At 34.8% G+C, this 17,109-nt stretch overlaps 1 long non-coding RNA gene across 1 annotated transcript; it reads left to right on the top strand.

Moving 5' to 3' along the window:
• Positions 1-281: 281 nt before the first annotated feature.
• LOC116560410 lies at positions 282-16,176 on the top strand. Its single transcript, XR_004272959.1, has 3 exons — positions 282-292; positions 11,869-11,877; positions 15,977-16,176. It is a non-coding gene; the product is annotated as an uncharacterized LOC116560410 (long non-coding RNA).
• Positions 16,177-17,109: the final 933 nt, after the last annotated feature.

Below are 17,109 nucleotides of genomic sequence, written 5' to 3'. Positions count from 1 at the left end.
TTTCCAAAATGAAATACTATCATTCAAGTCAAGTCCTCAACCCAATACAAACTTCTAATTGAGGCATTTGACACTCAACTCTCTATTACCATTTTTCTTTTCACTGCATTTATTTCTCATTCCATATTGCCTAAATCTTCCCACTCACAACCAGCTGATGTGATAACATTTCTCTCCTACTAACTTTCTCTTTCCTGATTTTTTAACATTTCTCTCCTACTCAACCTCTTTCTTATACATATCCTTTAGACAGCTTACATTTTCTGTTGGGAATCTCTGCTCTACCTGGTTGGTCAATTTGCCAGTAAGAAGCCAGAAACATATAGTAGGCCAGATGTATCAGTCAGGTCACACAAGGTTATAACAAAGCAACAAATCACCCCATTGTTTCAGTGACTTAAAACAACAAAGGTATATATGTCTCAGGCAGGCTGTGTTTCTAGCACAGTTTGAATGTGGAACTGCTGCATGAACTTTTCAGTCTGGATCCACATGAACTAAGCAGTCTCCATTTGTTATTGTCTACCCATCATGGTAGCCAAGAGAAAAAAAAAAAATCTGACAAAGAACAGAGTAGTTTGTAAAACTTCTTTAGCCAAAGAAAATTACATAGCCAAACTGACTTCATTGTGGAAGGAAGTATTAATATATTTCACCTAGGAGGGTGAAGTATTTATAATAAAAAGTAATACAACTTATCATACATTTTATCTTTGACATTTTCCTTGTTCTTTTCTCTTTTTATTTTCCCTTATTTGACCTATCCTGTGTGCTCTTTCAAGTTCTCTAATCTTTTCCTCTAACATTTTCTTCCATGATTTCTGAGGTTAAAAATCGTGCCATCTGCCTCTTTGTCCATCATATTTGTTATTCTACAAATTACCAGGATATATGATTTGTCCATTTTTAAATTAGCATATACACATTTTTCCATATTTGTAAACTGGGTTCATACATTAATTATATTTACACCTGGTTTATTATAAGCTTTTATACTTTGTGGATTCATTTAAAATTTATAAACACAATTTTATGGTATTTTGTTTTAAGTTAATACAATTTGAATGAGCCCAAATAAGTCATTTTCTTGATGTTTCTCTTTGTCATGTTAGAAAATCCTCAAATTCAAGATGATACAGATACCTACTTATATTTTTTTCTAGTAATGTCGTGGTTTTATTTCTACATTCAAATCTCTAATCTGTCTAGATTTTTTTTCTTTTCAAATTTTATTTTAGATACATAGGGTATATGTGCAGGTCTATTATATGGGAATATTTCAAGATGCCAAGATTTGGAGTATAGATTCCATAACCCAAGTAGTAAGCATAGTATCTGATACGTGGTGTTTTAACCCAGCCTTGCCCCCTTCCACCCTCTTGTAGTCCACAGTGTCTATTATTCCCATATTTATGTCCATCATGTGTGCTTAATGCTTAGCTGCCACTTTTACCTGAGAACATGCAGTATTTGGTTTTCTGTTCCTTTATTAATTTACTTAAGATTATGGCTTTTCACCCCATCCATGGTGCTGCAAAGGACATGATTTCATTCTTTTTTATGACTGCATAATATTCCATGGCATACATGTACCACATTTTCTTTATCCAATCTATCATTGGTGGGCACCTGAGTTGATTCCATGTCTTTGCTATTTGAATAGCACAGCAACAAACATGTGAGTGCACACGTCTTTTTGGCAGAATGATTTATTGTCATGTGGTTAAGGGGACTGCTAGGTAAATGGAAGCTGTTTAAAAATGTTCTTTTAGAAATCTCCAGACTTCTTTCCACAGTGGCTGGACTAATTTACATTTTCATCAGCAGTGTATATGTGTTCTCTTTTCTCTACAACCTCATCAGCATGTGTTTTGTTTTTCGTTATTGTTTTGTTTTTTTACTTTTCGGTGGCCATTTTGACCGGTGTGAGATGGTATCTCACTGTGGTTTTGATTTTCATTTCTCTGATGATTAGTGATGAGCATTTTTTATAAGTTTGTTGGCCACTTGTATGTATTATTTTGAGAACTGTCTGTTCATATCCTTTGCCCATTTTTTAATGGGGTTATCTGGTTTTCTGTTAGTCAATTTCTTTAAGTCCCCTACAGATTCTGGATATTAGGCCTTTGTCAGATGCATAGTTTACAAAGATATCCTCCCAGTCTGTAAGTTGTCTGTTTGCTCTGTTGATAGTTTATTTTGCTGTAAAGAAGCTCTTTAGTTTAATTAGGGCCCACTTGTTTTTGTTTTTGTTGCAATTGTTTCTGGGGACTTAGCCAAAAATCATTTAACACAGCCCATGTCAGGAATATATTTCCTAAGTTGTCTCCCATGAATTTCATATTTTGAGGTCTTGCCGTTAAATCTTTAATTCATTTTGGTTAATTTTTGTATATGGTGAAACATAGGGGTCTAGCTTCAGTCTTCTGCATATGGCTAGACAGTACCCCAGCACCATTCACTGAATAGTGAATCCTTTCCCCATCACTTGTTTTTGTTGGCTTTGTCGAAGATCAGATGGTTGTAGGTGTGTGGCTTTATTTCTCAGTTTTCTATTCTGTTCCATTGTTCTATGTGTCTGTTTTTGTACCAGTATCAAGCTGTTTGGGTACTGTTGTTTTATAGTATGGTTTGAAATTGGGTAGTATGATGCCTTCAGCTTTGTTCTTTTTGCTTAGGATTGCTTTGGCTATTCAGGCCCTTTTTGGTTCCATATGAATTTTAAAATAGTTTTTCCTAATTCTGTGAGGAATGATGTTAGTGATTTGATAAGAATAGCATTGAGGGCCAGGCGCGGTGGCTCACGCCTGTAATCCCAGCACTTTGGGAGGCCGAGGCGGGTGGATCACGAGGTCAAGAGATCGAGGCCATCCTGGTCAACATGGTGAAACCCCGTCTCTACTAAAAATACAAAAAATTAGCTGGGCATGGTGGCACGTGCCTGTAATCTCAGCTACTCAGGAGGCTGAGGCAGGAGAATTGCCTGAACCCAGGAGGCGGAGGCTGCGGTGAGCCGAGATCGCGCCATTGCACTCCAGCCTGGGTAACAAGAGCGAAACTCCGTCTCAAAAAAAAAAAAAAAAAAAAAAAAATAGCATTGAATCTGTATCCAAAGATGCCAAGCAATTTAGTAAAAATGAATCAAGAGCTGAAGCTTACTTTAACATATGTTATAAAGTAAAGATCTATTTTTATTTTTAAAAATGGCAACTTTTTTGTTCAATACTATCATCTGTTATTTTTCCCACCAATTTGGTCCATATTTATCACAAATAAATCCCGATATACACTGAAACATGGCCATGATTTTTATTTTACTTCACCACTATATCTATTCTTTCTGCTACTGGTATTATTATGACTTTATAATATTTGTCAATACTTGATAGGACAAGTATCCTTAGCATTTAAAAAAATGTATCGTTCATATTGTGCTCTCATTCCTTCACAATAAGCTTTAGGATCATTTTATCTAATCACCAAATCAATTTGGTGATTGATTTTTTATTATAAATTAATTCAATCTATATTTGTTGATCATGGACAAATGTAAAAGTGGCACATATATACCATGGAATACCACGCAGCCATAAAAAACGATGAGTTCATGTCCTTTGTAGGGACATGAATAAACCTGGAAACCATCATTCTCAGCAAACTGACACAAGAACAGAAAATCAAACACCGCATGTTCTCACTCATAGGCGGGTGTTGAATAATGAGAACACATAGACACAGGGAGGGGAGCAACACACACTGAGGTCTGTTGAGGGGAACTAGGGGAGGGACAGCGGCGGGTGGAAGTTGGGGAGTGATAACATGGGGAGAAATGCCAGATATAGGTGATGGGGAGAAGGCAGCAAACCACATTGCCATGTATGTACCTATGCAACAATCCTGCATGTTCTTCACATGTACCCCAAAACCTAAAACGCAATAAAATATTTAAAAAATAATAAAATATTAAACCTCGTATTTCAAAGTATATCTTTCTAACTATTAATTTTTCCTTCATGTCTTTTATAGTTTTCATTGACTCTTTACATTCCAAGCTAATAAGCTTGCTTCTTACCCCAGGTGTTTTAGGTGCTTGTTATATTTTGATCCAGCATTTTTGTAATTGATTTGTTGTTGCTGCTGCTGCTGTTTACTATTATATATTCTAACAGGTTACTTCTTGCTTCTGATGTTATTTACCACTGAATATTCTAACAGGATATTTCTTGTATATAGGAAAGCTATTATATTTATACACTTACATTAACTCAATAAGTTTCGTGATTTTTTTTGGTGGATTCTAGGCTGGGTTGTCCAAATGGACAATCTCACAATCTGCAAATTATAATAATGCTTTTGAATGTACTTTCTCAGTATTTAATCTTTTCTCCTGTTTCCCTGGCTATGATGTTTAAGAGGCATTTCAGCATGTTACACTCTATCCCCCATCCATGTTGCTAAATCTTGCCAACGCCAGCTCTAAAATATCTCCCTCTTATTTTCTATGTCTGCTCTAATCCTGTCATTCATCAAAACTAACTGATATTTATGACTCATAAAGATTTCTCTGTTTGGGGAGAATTCATTGACAGCAGGCCACACTCCAGGAAACGTTAAAGAAAATTCTTTGGGCAGAAAAAAACAATGAGACCTAAAGGAAATTTTGTATCTTCCCAGAGAAATAAAGATTACTCAAAAGGTAACTATATAGGATAATGTAAAATAACATTTATGATAAAACATTCTAAATACATAGAAATAAAATACATAATAACGATAGTTCAAAAATGGAGGTAAAAAATGAAAGTGTACTGTTTCGAGGCTCTTACACTATATGCAATGTGGAATCATGTTATTTGCAGGTAGACTAAGTGGTAATCCTAAATGTGACTACGATAAAACTTAGAGCAGTGATTTTCCATTAGAAAATCATTAATCTAAAATTATTGAGGACTCAGCTCATTTAATGGGTTCTATCTATTAGTATTTATCATATTATAAACTAATTTTTAAATAGTGTTTATATATTCTTTGTTTGGGATACTGTAACAACATACTGTAAACTGAGTCGCTTATAAACAATAGCAATTTATTTTTCACAATTCTGGAAGCTGGGAAGTCTAAAATCAAGGCATTGGTAGATTCAGTGTCTCATGAGGACCTGCTTTCTAGTTCATAGACAATGCTTTCTAGCTGTGTCCTCAGAAGGTAGAAAAAGTGAGGAGTCTCTTTTGGGGCATTTTTAAAAGGGCAGTAAACCTATTCATGAGTGCTCTGCCCTCATGGCCTAATCACCCCCTAAGGGCCCCACTTGCTAATACCATCGGTTTTAGAGATAGGATTTCAACACATAAATTTTGGAGGAACACAAACATTCAGACCACAGCAAAACTCAATATATGGTAATATACAAATATATTTTAATGAGAAATTAGTGTATGTAGCAAAAGTAGTTTAAATTGTCATTATTTTATATTTTGGATATTTCCTTAATGTTGGCCTAAGAAAAGACAGCTAGATTCCCATATTTGCATTCACCTTTAATCTGTTTTAACATGACATATAGCTTCTTGAAACCCTCATGGTACATTAGTGAAATAATGAGATGTAAAACTGCAAATAACTCTTAGTATTATTGAGAAAATAGCTTTGACTTCACAGATTCCTTAACATGGCTCAGAGACCCACAAGATTCTCTGCCCAAGAGCCAAAGCAAAATAAATAAATAAATAAATAAATAAATAAAGTAAGAAACAAGTGAAAATAAAATGTAATACTAAAAATCACTTACTGCAAAGAAAAGGAAAATAGCAAAAACATGAATGAATACAGTACAGATTCAACAAATAGGAAGCAGGTTAGCCATATAGTAGACTTAAACTATAATTGTATTTAAACATAAATGTGTAAAACATTTATGGGAAACAGTTATCAGAATTTATCAAAAATTAAGGCCCAACTGTAGGCTATCCAAAAGCAACTCCTTTCAAACATGCAGATAAGTTACATGTGAAAAGATGGAAAAAGATGAAGCATGGAAACATGATAATCATAAGAAAACTAAAGTGGCTATTCTAATGTCAGTAAAATAGACTTCAAAACAAAGAATGTAATTTACCAAGAATAAAGAGGTATAGTTGATCCTCATTATTTGTGAATTCTATATTTTTTGATTCACCTACTAAAATTTATTCATAACCCCAAAATCAATATTCTTCATACTTTCATAATTACCCATAGACCTGCACACAGCAGCAAAAAATTTTAGTCTTCCAACATTCATGTTCCTAACTGAAGTTGAACAAGGCAACACTCTGCCTTCTTCTTTTAGCTCTCATATAGAGATGACCAGAAGTTGGAGACTGTGTGAGGCAGTGCAGTGTAGTTCAAGAAGCTTTGGCTCCAAGGACAGCTAATATTTAAATCCCCACTCTGGCAACCTGTTAGTGGTACAGCCTCAGGCAAGCTACTTACTTAATACTTCTGAAGCTAATTTTCTGTTTTGCAAAACAAATAAAATAGAATCTACCAAGATGCACTGTATATAGGATTTAAAATAATAATCTTCATATGTATGTACATAGTTTCCCCAGGATCTATGGTTCAGTATTCACTAATTCAGTGTTCCCAGTGACACGTTGGAATGTAACTACCATGAACAATGAAAATTAACTATATATTTAAAAGATCCATCTCTTTGAGAAGAAATAAAAATTCACAAATGCTTATGTACCTAAAATTAGAGCTTTAAAATATGAGTAACAAAAACTAACAGACATAAAGAGATATAACAAATCCAACCATTAAAGCTAGAAATTTCAAGACTCCCTCCTCAATAATTCATAGAACAAGTAGAAACAAATTAAGTATGAATCTAATTAAGATTTTAGTATACTCAACTCAGAGAATACACATTAGTTTTCTAAATGCGCATGAAATACCAGCCTGTGCTGGTGCATAAAACAATTATCAATAAATTTAAAAGAATTATAAAATCAAAAATTTGTTCCTAAAAAGATTAACCTCAAGCTAGACTCTTCAAGGAAAAAGAAAGGCAGAAACAACCTATGTTAAGAACGGAAGAGAGAAAAATCACAAACAATATTAAAATATTAGTATTATTAAATTTAAGAGAAAATCACAAACAATATTAAAATAATATTATTATTAAAATGTTATGGCAATAAAGTCAAAAACTTAAAGGAAGTAGTCAACTTTCCAAAGGCACAAAAAAATGACCAAAACTAACCCAAGGAGAAATAGTAGTTTAATAGCTAAAGAAAACAAATTCATAATTAATTGCCCCCCCCACACACACACACACACCACCACCACCACTACAAAACCTTCAGGCACAGATGCTTCATTGGTGGATTCTATCATACACATAGCAACAAATAATTCCAGTTCTATGCAATCTCTTTGAGCATATGAAGGAAAAACAAATCTTTTTTTCTTGTAATACAAAAAACAAACAAATACGTAACTAACAAGCAATAGGGGAAAACATAAACTATTTTAAATAATCTATACAATAAGCAAGGAATCATAGAAAAAGGAACACAGAACTTATTGGAGAAATATAAATCAAACTGGAAGGTAGCAGGTTGAAGTCCAGATATATAAGTAACTATTAAATGTAAATGAATTAAATAATCTTATTAAATGACAAAACTTGCCGGGCTAGATAGAAAAACAACAGTAGACACAATTGATATACCTTAAACATAAGGATGCAAATAGATTGAAAATATAAGGAAGGGAAAGGTGTACAATGTGAATACTAAGTAAAAAGAAATTATTGTAAGCACACAAATAAAGACAGTTTTTGAGACAAGACACAGCTCTGAAAGTGAAGGAATATATCAATTCACCAGGAATATGTCTAAATTTATCTGCAATGAATGATAGATTCAAATTATATAAAGCAAAACCTGACAACTAAAAGACACAGAAAAGTCTTCCATAATAGTGATAGGTGTTTTTCAGTAACTGAAAGGTAAAGCAAGACAGATGTTTAGAAAATAATATAGGGGAATAACTTTAATGATCTTGGGTAAATATTTCGTAAACAGAATGCATAATGCACTAGCTATTAAAAAGTTTTAATTTCTACAAAATTAAGAACTCAGCATTATTAAAAAAAATTTAAGAGAATGAAAATCCAAAGTAATGAAGAGAGAAAATATTTACATTGGGTATACCCCTCAAAAAATTTATATCCATAGAACAAAAAGAACTCTTATAAATCATTAAAAATAGATAGGTAAAAAAATCTACAGCTAACAAGTCATCACACAAACCCCAAAATGACCAAAATTTAATTCTCACAATATCTTGTTTTGTCAATAATATAGAACTAAAACTCTCATACACTGCTTTTGGGACTGTACACTTGTATCACCACTGAAGAAAACTATCTGGCAATTTCTACTAAATCTGAACGTATGAACAGGCTGTGATGCCACAATTTCACTCACAGGTATACTCCAAACACAGTATAACATTTGCGCACCAAAAGTCATGTGATACAACTCATGAAAGATTACTGGTAGGAGCCTCAAATTAAAAACAACTTAAATATTGCTCAGCAGTAAAATAAGGCACATAATAGTAAATTCAAACAACAAAATGCCCATACTAATACTATCTGCTACAAGTAACAGCACAGACGAATCCTTCAAACACAAAGCTAAGTGAAAGAAGCCAGACAAAAAAAGAATACACACCCTAATGCAGTTAAATTTACTATAAAGGTAATAAACTTCCCTTAACTTGCTCAAATTTCATCTAAGGCTCTGGACTTAATTTTTTATTTATAATTTTCTTTTTGTTTATTTAAAAAGAGTTGTCAAAATTACTTAAGTTTTCAGACGCCAGTGAATCTCTTATTTTCTCTAACTGTGTGATTCCAAAATAGTAAAATTAACCTGCACTATAGAAGTTAGTGGTTAACTTGAAAATTGAGTGATTAGGAATTGGAAATAGGCACAGGCATGGCTTCAGGGAATCTGATGATACTCTCTTTATTAATCTGCAGTGATTAATCTGTGATAATAAATGTTCAGCAACTTGCTTTCTGGAAGCAAAGGACCTGATATTTAAATACTCCTGCCATGCTCCATTTCAAGCAGTTGAACAACCAGAATGTTTAACAATTGACTCTCAAAAATTAATGCAAGCTGTTTCCAGTACACCACTCTAGAGTGCGGTTACATGGTCATGTTCATTTTGAGGTATTTCATTGACATATAAAGGTCTGATGTAGTTTATCTTCCATGTTTAATTTCAATAAAAATAATATTTAACAAATTCTAGAGGCTATACTCTTCCAGTTAGCAAGTATTAAAAAATAAAATCAAAGTGAAACAAAATAAACAAATACTCAAGACCATTAAAACAAATTTAAGTTATTATGGAAATGGATACAGTGAATAAATTAAAAAGTAAATATTTTCTGAAATTTTACAAATTAGGAAGATAAGGTACATACAAATACATCTGAGATTTAAAACACTATGTACAATTCTCTCCTAATGCTATTTCACATTACATCATAATTATGTATTTATTTTTATGCAATTTCTTAAAAGGCTATATTCCTTAAAGGCAGTCAGTGGGTTTTGTTTAACTCTGTAATGAAAGGCACATAATAAATGCCTGACATACACTGTGCATTAAATAAATATACCGAATAAATTAAATATCATACAATGGGGCAGTATTTAAGAGTTTTAAGATCATAGCAGACATGATAATGATTTTGAAGGTCAGAGTATGAAGAAGCCATTCCTAGCTGCTGTGATCAGAAAATATATAATTCTATGTACGTTGGGCCACATGGTTTTTCTTGCAGTAAAATGCTTTCCCTAGACTCCACAAGAGGTCAGAGTCTTCTTTCTTGATCTAATGAGACTAGGGGATCTTATTTAATAAACCAGGCCTGTAACAGCTGAAAGAAAACAGCTCATTTTTTTCTTTGGTGGTATTGCTGAGTGTAGAAATTACGCAAAGCAAGCAGAAAAAAGTCTTGGGTGTATTTCAAAGTATTACACAGATGCTTAAAATAATTTTTTATTTTACATTTAGCTATCTTGAGTGTAGCCAGAGTGTCAATAGTTTCTATAGGTTATAGTCTGTTAAAGTATTTCTTAACAAGAGTAAAATGAAAGCTCAGCAAAAAGAACCTGTTATAGCTACTTCACTTAAACTTTCAGATCTCATAGTTGCCAGTGATCCATCAATCAGATTCTCAGGGAATCTGAGGTCAAAGAGTAAGTTATGTCCAAAGGCATACTGGCAAATGATTATATGGATGTTGCTTACTTTTTTCTCTGTGTGTGTGTGTGAGTGTGTGTGTGTGTGTGTGTGTGTGTGTGTGTGTGTGTGTGTGTCTGTGTGTGTGTTTTAATGGGCCAAATATAACTCAGTATCAAGGCGCCAGTTGGTGGGTGATGGTGATCATAGTGGTGGTGGTGTGTGTGTGTTTTTCCTTTCTGGGCTAATCCAGAAAAAAGTGTTATGCCAGAGGTGAGCAGAGTTTCTCATCTAGGCATGTGATGAAGGGGACAGGCAGACAAGAAAAGAAATGTAAGCTTTCACAAACTTATGTTTGCTGGGATACCTTAATCTTTATCTAATCGTTGTCCAAAGTGTGTGTTTTCATACTGTTCAGAATATGATAATAAATGCATTTCAGGATCAAGAACAATATTGGACTCTAAGTTCCCATTAATGAGTACTAAAAGAAGTGTAGGGGAGAAGGTAACCGAGTAGCAAGCTGATCACCAATGGCAAAGTCACCATTAGATTCCATAACAACAATTATCTTTTGGCTCAGAGCAAGGTATCGAGCTGAAAGGAACTGCTGGCACAGACAAGAAATGTGCAGCCATTTTCAGTGTGTTCTGAGACCCTCGTCAAACAGGTTGAGCAATGGAGAGAGAACGATACATCATCTCCCACAGTAAATAAACTGGCAATAAGATACAATTCAGTCACATTTTATGTGATTGTGACTCATGAAAATTTTAAATAATGTGGTATAAAAATAATGGTAAAGACTTAACATAGATTAATTGAAATAACGAAAAATATTCACAATTGTTTTTAATGTGTAGAGAAACGTATGTCTTAAACTTCCTGGAACCAAGTGAATTCCACAGTGTGCTATCTCTGGTTAATAAACAAATACCTGTCATCCTTTGTCAGAATCAGCCTTTATTGTAAATTTATATGCACAGAGCTTCTTATTCAGCATGTCTGGGAAGCACTCAAGAATATCTATTTTTGTATAAGTTTGTCAACTAACTCTAATGCACCCAAACCATGGCCTGCAATTTTAGAATTTTTTCCAGAGACTGTAAAAACTCCCTAGGGTAGATACAACTGAGTAGGAAAAAAGTATAATATACTGTACTAGGAATTCTAGTATAATTCTTTCCAGAGAGTGTAAAACTCCGTAGGGTAGATACAACTGAGTAGGAAAGTATAATGTACTGTACTAGGAATTCTAGCATCTTATTTAGAATTCACGCTTTCCCACTCATTAGCTCTATGTTTTTAGTAAAGTAATTAACCTCTCCTCCCCAAGCCTCATTTCCCTCATTTGTAAAAAGAAGCTAATTGTAGACCTCAACTCATAATGTAGTTGTGAGGCTAAACTACGTCTGGACTAATGACTGTTCAAAAAATGTTTGCTATTGTTATTATTATTAAACTTGTGTTCTAGCCTCTCAGTAAAGTACACCTGGTGCTTAAATAATGGTTTATAAATTGCCTTGAAGAGAAGTACCCTGAACTTTACAATGGATTCTCAATGTTCAATAGGAATATTTTATAGCTAAGCTCTAGTCTGACATGTATTCTTAGAAAGAAGATGTATGAGATGTGAAATTGCCATTGGCCTCGTGGTGGTAGTAGTAATAGGATAGGCCAGGTAACGCGAACTCAGCAAATTAACCCTGAAACATAAGAAAAGGGTGTGTTTTTCATCACAGTAAAATACTAATGCTAGCCAGGGAGGCACTTAAAGGGGAACTGTACTCTATGCAGGCTAACAAAGTCTCTACAATCTGGAATGTTCCATTTTTGCTGGTCAGAGAAAAAAACAGCTGGAAAGTCACATACTAGCTCTTTACAATTTTATTCCAGAAGGAATTTACATCACTTCCCCTCACAGCCCATTGACCAAAATCAGTCACATGGACCCAGCTCCCTGCAAAGGGTATAAAAATATCAGCAAGCTGATGGATTGGGAGGTGAGTACCACTGTCTCTAGCCTATTAGCATTTATAATGACAGTTAAAGCCACCAAAAATTCAATCCTTACTGTGATTCAGCCAGTTATACATACATATATATATATATACATATATATATATATATATAGTTTCTAATGTTATGCTCACAACAGCCTTGTGTCTTGCATATTATTATCTATTGTCAAAGGAGGAAACAGAGACAGAGGAGCTAGTTAACCAGTTTGTCTCGAAATGTCACATTTCACTCATCTCTGTGTCATGATTGCTCACCAACGTGGACCTATGGCTATCCTTCTCTGAAGCTGACCTCTCCACCTATGCTGTCTTTATCAGAACTTTGCATTTGACCATTTTCTTCTTCCTCATCCCCAGCATCACCGCCACTGGTACTTCTCCTTATGACACTATCACCGCAAGGTGGGAAGCCATAAAATGTGCCACATCCCTACCGTGTTCCTAAGTTCCCTTTTCTTTTACTTTTAAGCTTCCCCAAACATGGTCTATACGTGTAATTTCTACTTTGCCACTCACCTAAAACCTTGAAATCTGCCCTGTACTCTCATTACAGCTATAGTTATCTACTGTAACCGTAGAGTGCAAATACTGGAACTCTTGATGAAACCAAATGAGCACCAAAAATAAAGTTTTGGAACCTGACTTTGAATTCTTGTACCATGATAATTGTGTAATCTCCAGTAAACTATTTAATTTCTGTGGTTCCAATTCCCCCTTTCTGAAGACTGGTTTGACAATATTTGGGCTGCTGAACTTACACAGTGGTTAGATGGATTAAATATCATCATGTAAACAAAAGCAATTGAGAAACCAATGAGTAATTTGGAATATACTTTTATGGTTTTAATTTTCAAATCACATAACCGCTTCTCTGTGTTTAACCAGCTGTTTCTGCCAAAATACACCCCCAGAAAGTTCCAAACACTCTCAAATCCCTATGTAAATTCCACCCATTATTTTTTTCTCTTCCGTTAACAAACATGCTCAGTTTTCTCCCCTCTGTTAAACCCATCCCCAGTTCTTTGCCTCTGTGTCCAGTTCCCGGTGGTTTCTCTCCACTCCTCTCCTGAATGGTGCAGACTATTCCTCCATTGTCCGTGTCCTGCCATTTGCACACTGACCCACGTATTTGTCTTCTCCAGGATTATCCACATATTTCTATGTAAAGTTCTCTAGTCACTTCCTAATTGTTAAATCCAATGAAAACTTATCCAGCCTTATTGTGTTTTAATTCTGGGACAGACCTGTTGGCTACTCTCTGCTCAAAATTCTCTTCTCGTTTGCTCTCTATGATATCATTGCCTTCCATCTCCGCAGCCACTCCTTTTAAGTTTTTCCTCAGGGTTCTCCTCCATTTCCCATACCTAAAGTGTAGATGACCATCCATGTTTTATCATTAGTCTTCTTCCCTATGCATTTTAAAAATATCTCCCTGAAGAAGCTCATTTCTACTCATGAGATAGTTGAAAGAAGCTAGCTCTCTAATGCTGTCAACTTCTAAAGCCTCATCTACACACATAGAAACCAGAAATCCACCCCAATGGACAGTATTTGATGACTTTCAATTTTGTCAAAACTCTGCAAATGAACTCAACTCCTGGAAGACCCAACTGCTCATTACTCACTGAATATATCCAACTCGTCTCCACCTTCGTGCCATTTCTCTCCTTCTATCTATAACTATCACTTGTCTCCATCCTCTTTCATCTATTCAGATGTTATTGTTTATCCTCCGCCGGTTTCTCACTGCTTCCTAGCTACATATCTTAGTTCATAACTTTTTTTTCTGAATGTCTTTACTAGTTTCTTCAATAAACACTGTTTCAAATATCTTGCTAGGATGTGAGGTTTGGTTGTTTTTTTTTTTAATAACTTCCCCCTTCCCCTAGGCATTTATAGCCACATTTATTTTGTATATCGGGCTCTGCCACCTAGCCACGGACAGCTGAATCAGACAGTAGAGGTGTCCCATGATGAACCAGTAAGGATCTCTGTCCTAATAACTGGAATTAGGAGTCAGAGACAGCTAATCACTCTGACTTAATTACTTAAATTTAAGATGTATAAAGTTGAGAATCTCAGAAATGCCATTTTTAGATATGTGCACAGAGAAGCAATAAAATCATGATCTATAGAAAAAGGGGAAAAGAAGAAAGCAGGTGTGCAGAAGAGACCAGAGATGAGATGTGAAGGCAGCTGCTGAATGGTTTTCTAGTAGTTTTTCAGTCTCTTATGATGTTTTAGTTGCATATTGTGCCTTGGGCAAGGATATTCTGATATCCTTCCAATTCCTTTTTGCTTCATCGTTCAAAGTGATTTTATAAATACTTTTAGCAAAATGAAATGTAACCAAACTCACTCATTTTTACACCTATCACATGTTATCTTGTGCTGTTACTTAGCTTTTTCAAATGTGTACAGTGTGTTTCCCTAGTTAGATGGCAACCTTCTATAATGTGAGAGCTTTGTCTGGTTTTCCTTTATTCTTGAATCCTCCCAATAATTCCCATACATACTATGGGAATTCAATGAAATTCACTGAAGCCAACACTCCAGTAAACCTAACTCTGTTTCCTCTCTTTAGGGCCTTCCACAATGTTGTGAACATATTTGATACTCTCATATTTAGATCAAATAAACGGGTTTCTCACTGCTAAAAAAAAATTAGGAAAACTTTCCAGGACACTGGTTTGGGCAAAAATTTCTGGAGTAATACCCAAGTACAGGCAACCAAGCAAAAAAACAAACACATAGGATCTAATCAAATCAATAAGCTTCTACCCAACTAAGGAAATAGTCAACTAAGCAAAGAGACAATCTTCAGAATGGGAGAACATATTTGCAAACTATCTGACAGGGGATTAATAACCAAAATATTTTAAAAGTTCAAAAAACTCTATAGGAAAAATCTAATAATCAAGTAAAGAAAATGGGCAAAATGATTTGAATACACATTTCTCAAAAGGAAACATAAAAACGGCAAACAGGCATTTTTATGATAAAAGTGTTCAACATATTGATCATCAGAGAAATACAAATGACAACTACAATGAGATGTCATCTCACCACAGGGTAATGGCTTTTATCCAAAAGACAGGCACAGCAAATGCTGACAAGGATATGAAGAAAATCAAGAACAGTTTGGAGGTTTCTTTAAAATGAAAAATAGAGCTACCAGTGGGCTGTGGTGGCTCATGCCTGTAATCCCATCACTTTGGGAGGCCAAGGTGGGTGAATCACTTGAGGTCAAGAGTGATTTACCCTTGAGGTCAGGAGTTCAAAACCAGCCTGACCAATATGGCTGTTTCTACTTAAAATGCAAAAATTAGCCCGGCATGGTGGCAGACACCTGTAATCCTAGCTACTCGGGAGGCTAAGGCAGAGCATACGGTAAGCCGAGATCATGCCACCGCACTCCAGCCTGGCAATAAAATCCAATTTTATTGAGTGAGAGTCTGTCTCAAAAAAAAAAAAAAAAGAGCTACCATATGATACAGCAATCCCACTGGTGTATTTACCCAAAAGAAGGGAAATCAGTATAACAGAGAGATATCTGCATTGAAGCACTGCTCATAATAGCAAAGATTTGGAAGCAAACTAAGTGTTTATCAACAGATAAATGGATAATGAAAATGTGGTACTATTCAGCCATAACAAATAATGATATCCTGCCATTTGCAACAATGTGGATAGAACTGGAGGTCATTATGTTAAATGAAATAAGCCAGGCACAGAAAGACAGACATCACATACTCTCACTTATTTCTGGGGTGTAAAAATCAAAGTGACTGAACACATGGAGGTAGAGAGTAGAAGGATGGTTACCAGAGGCTTGGAAAGGTAGTGGAGGGTTGCAGGGAGGTGGGGATGGTTAATGGCTACGTAAAATGGTTAGAAAAATGAATAATATCTAGTACTTGACAGCGCAGCAGGGTGACTGTAATCAAAATAACTTAATTGCACATTTTAAACTAACTAAAAGAATTGAATTGTTTGTAAAAGAAAGGATAAATGCTTGAAGAGAATGGATACCCCATTTTTCATGATGTAATAATTACACTTTGCATGTGTATCAAAATATGTCATGCAACCCGTAAATATATACACCTACTATGGACACACAAAATTAAAAAATAAATAAAATGTTTCTGTGATTTCCATGTCTATTCTTTTCAATATTCTCTCTTTACTTCTTAAAGCAAAGAAATAGGAACAGCAACAGGGGAATTCATGTGTAGGAAGAAAAAAAAATCAAGAAAAGATGCTGATAATAAAGCTCTTCAATAAAATGTTTTCTTATTCTACTGTTTTCTTCACCTTTATAGTATTTGTTCACCCTTCAGAAAGGTGGTTGCGAGTGATGCTGTAATAATCAAACCACAGACATTATGGACTGACTCTTTCTTCGTATTCTTTGTAGAACATAACGAATATATACAAATACGTTTAGACCTCCACTAAATGAACAGAGGCTAGGATTAGGAAACAGAGCTAGAGTCTTATCCCTGCCCTGTTGTTAACTATTTGACCTTTGGTAAGCTATCTGGTATTTTTGTACCTCCATTTCCTCAGCTGCCAAATTACAGTCATAGATGATACTATGAATCTCCCAAAAAAAGTAAAGATGAAAAGAAGTAGTAAGTTAGAAAAGCTTCTAGAAGCCCACATTAAAGATGGTCACAGGAAGATTAATAATCAAATACTACTTTGCATTTTTAACAGAATTTGTCTGAGTGTGAAAAGAAACCTCTAGATATTTGAAATATCTCTAAACTTATGATGTGATTCTTTATTCTCCAAGTTCCTTTCTCGGCCTATGTTCGACCTACCTGCT

Source organism: Sapajus apella, unplaced genomic scaffold, assembly GCF_009761245.1.
Source record: "Sapajus apella isolate SASKATOON/1434 unplaced genomic scaffold, GSC_monkey_1.0 scaffold26, whole genome shotgun sequence".
In the NCBI taxonomy this organism is placed as follows: Eukaryota; Metazoa; Chordata; class Mammalia; order Primates; family Cebidae; genus Sapajus; species Sapajus apella.
The sequence above is the reverse complement of the archived record's forward strand: the minus strand, read 5'-3'. Positions and strand labels throughout refer to the sequence as shown.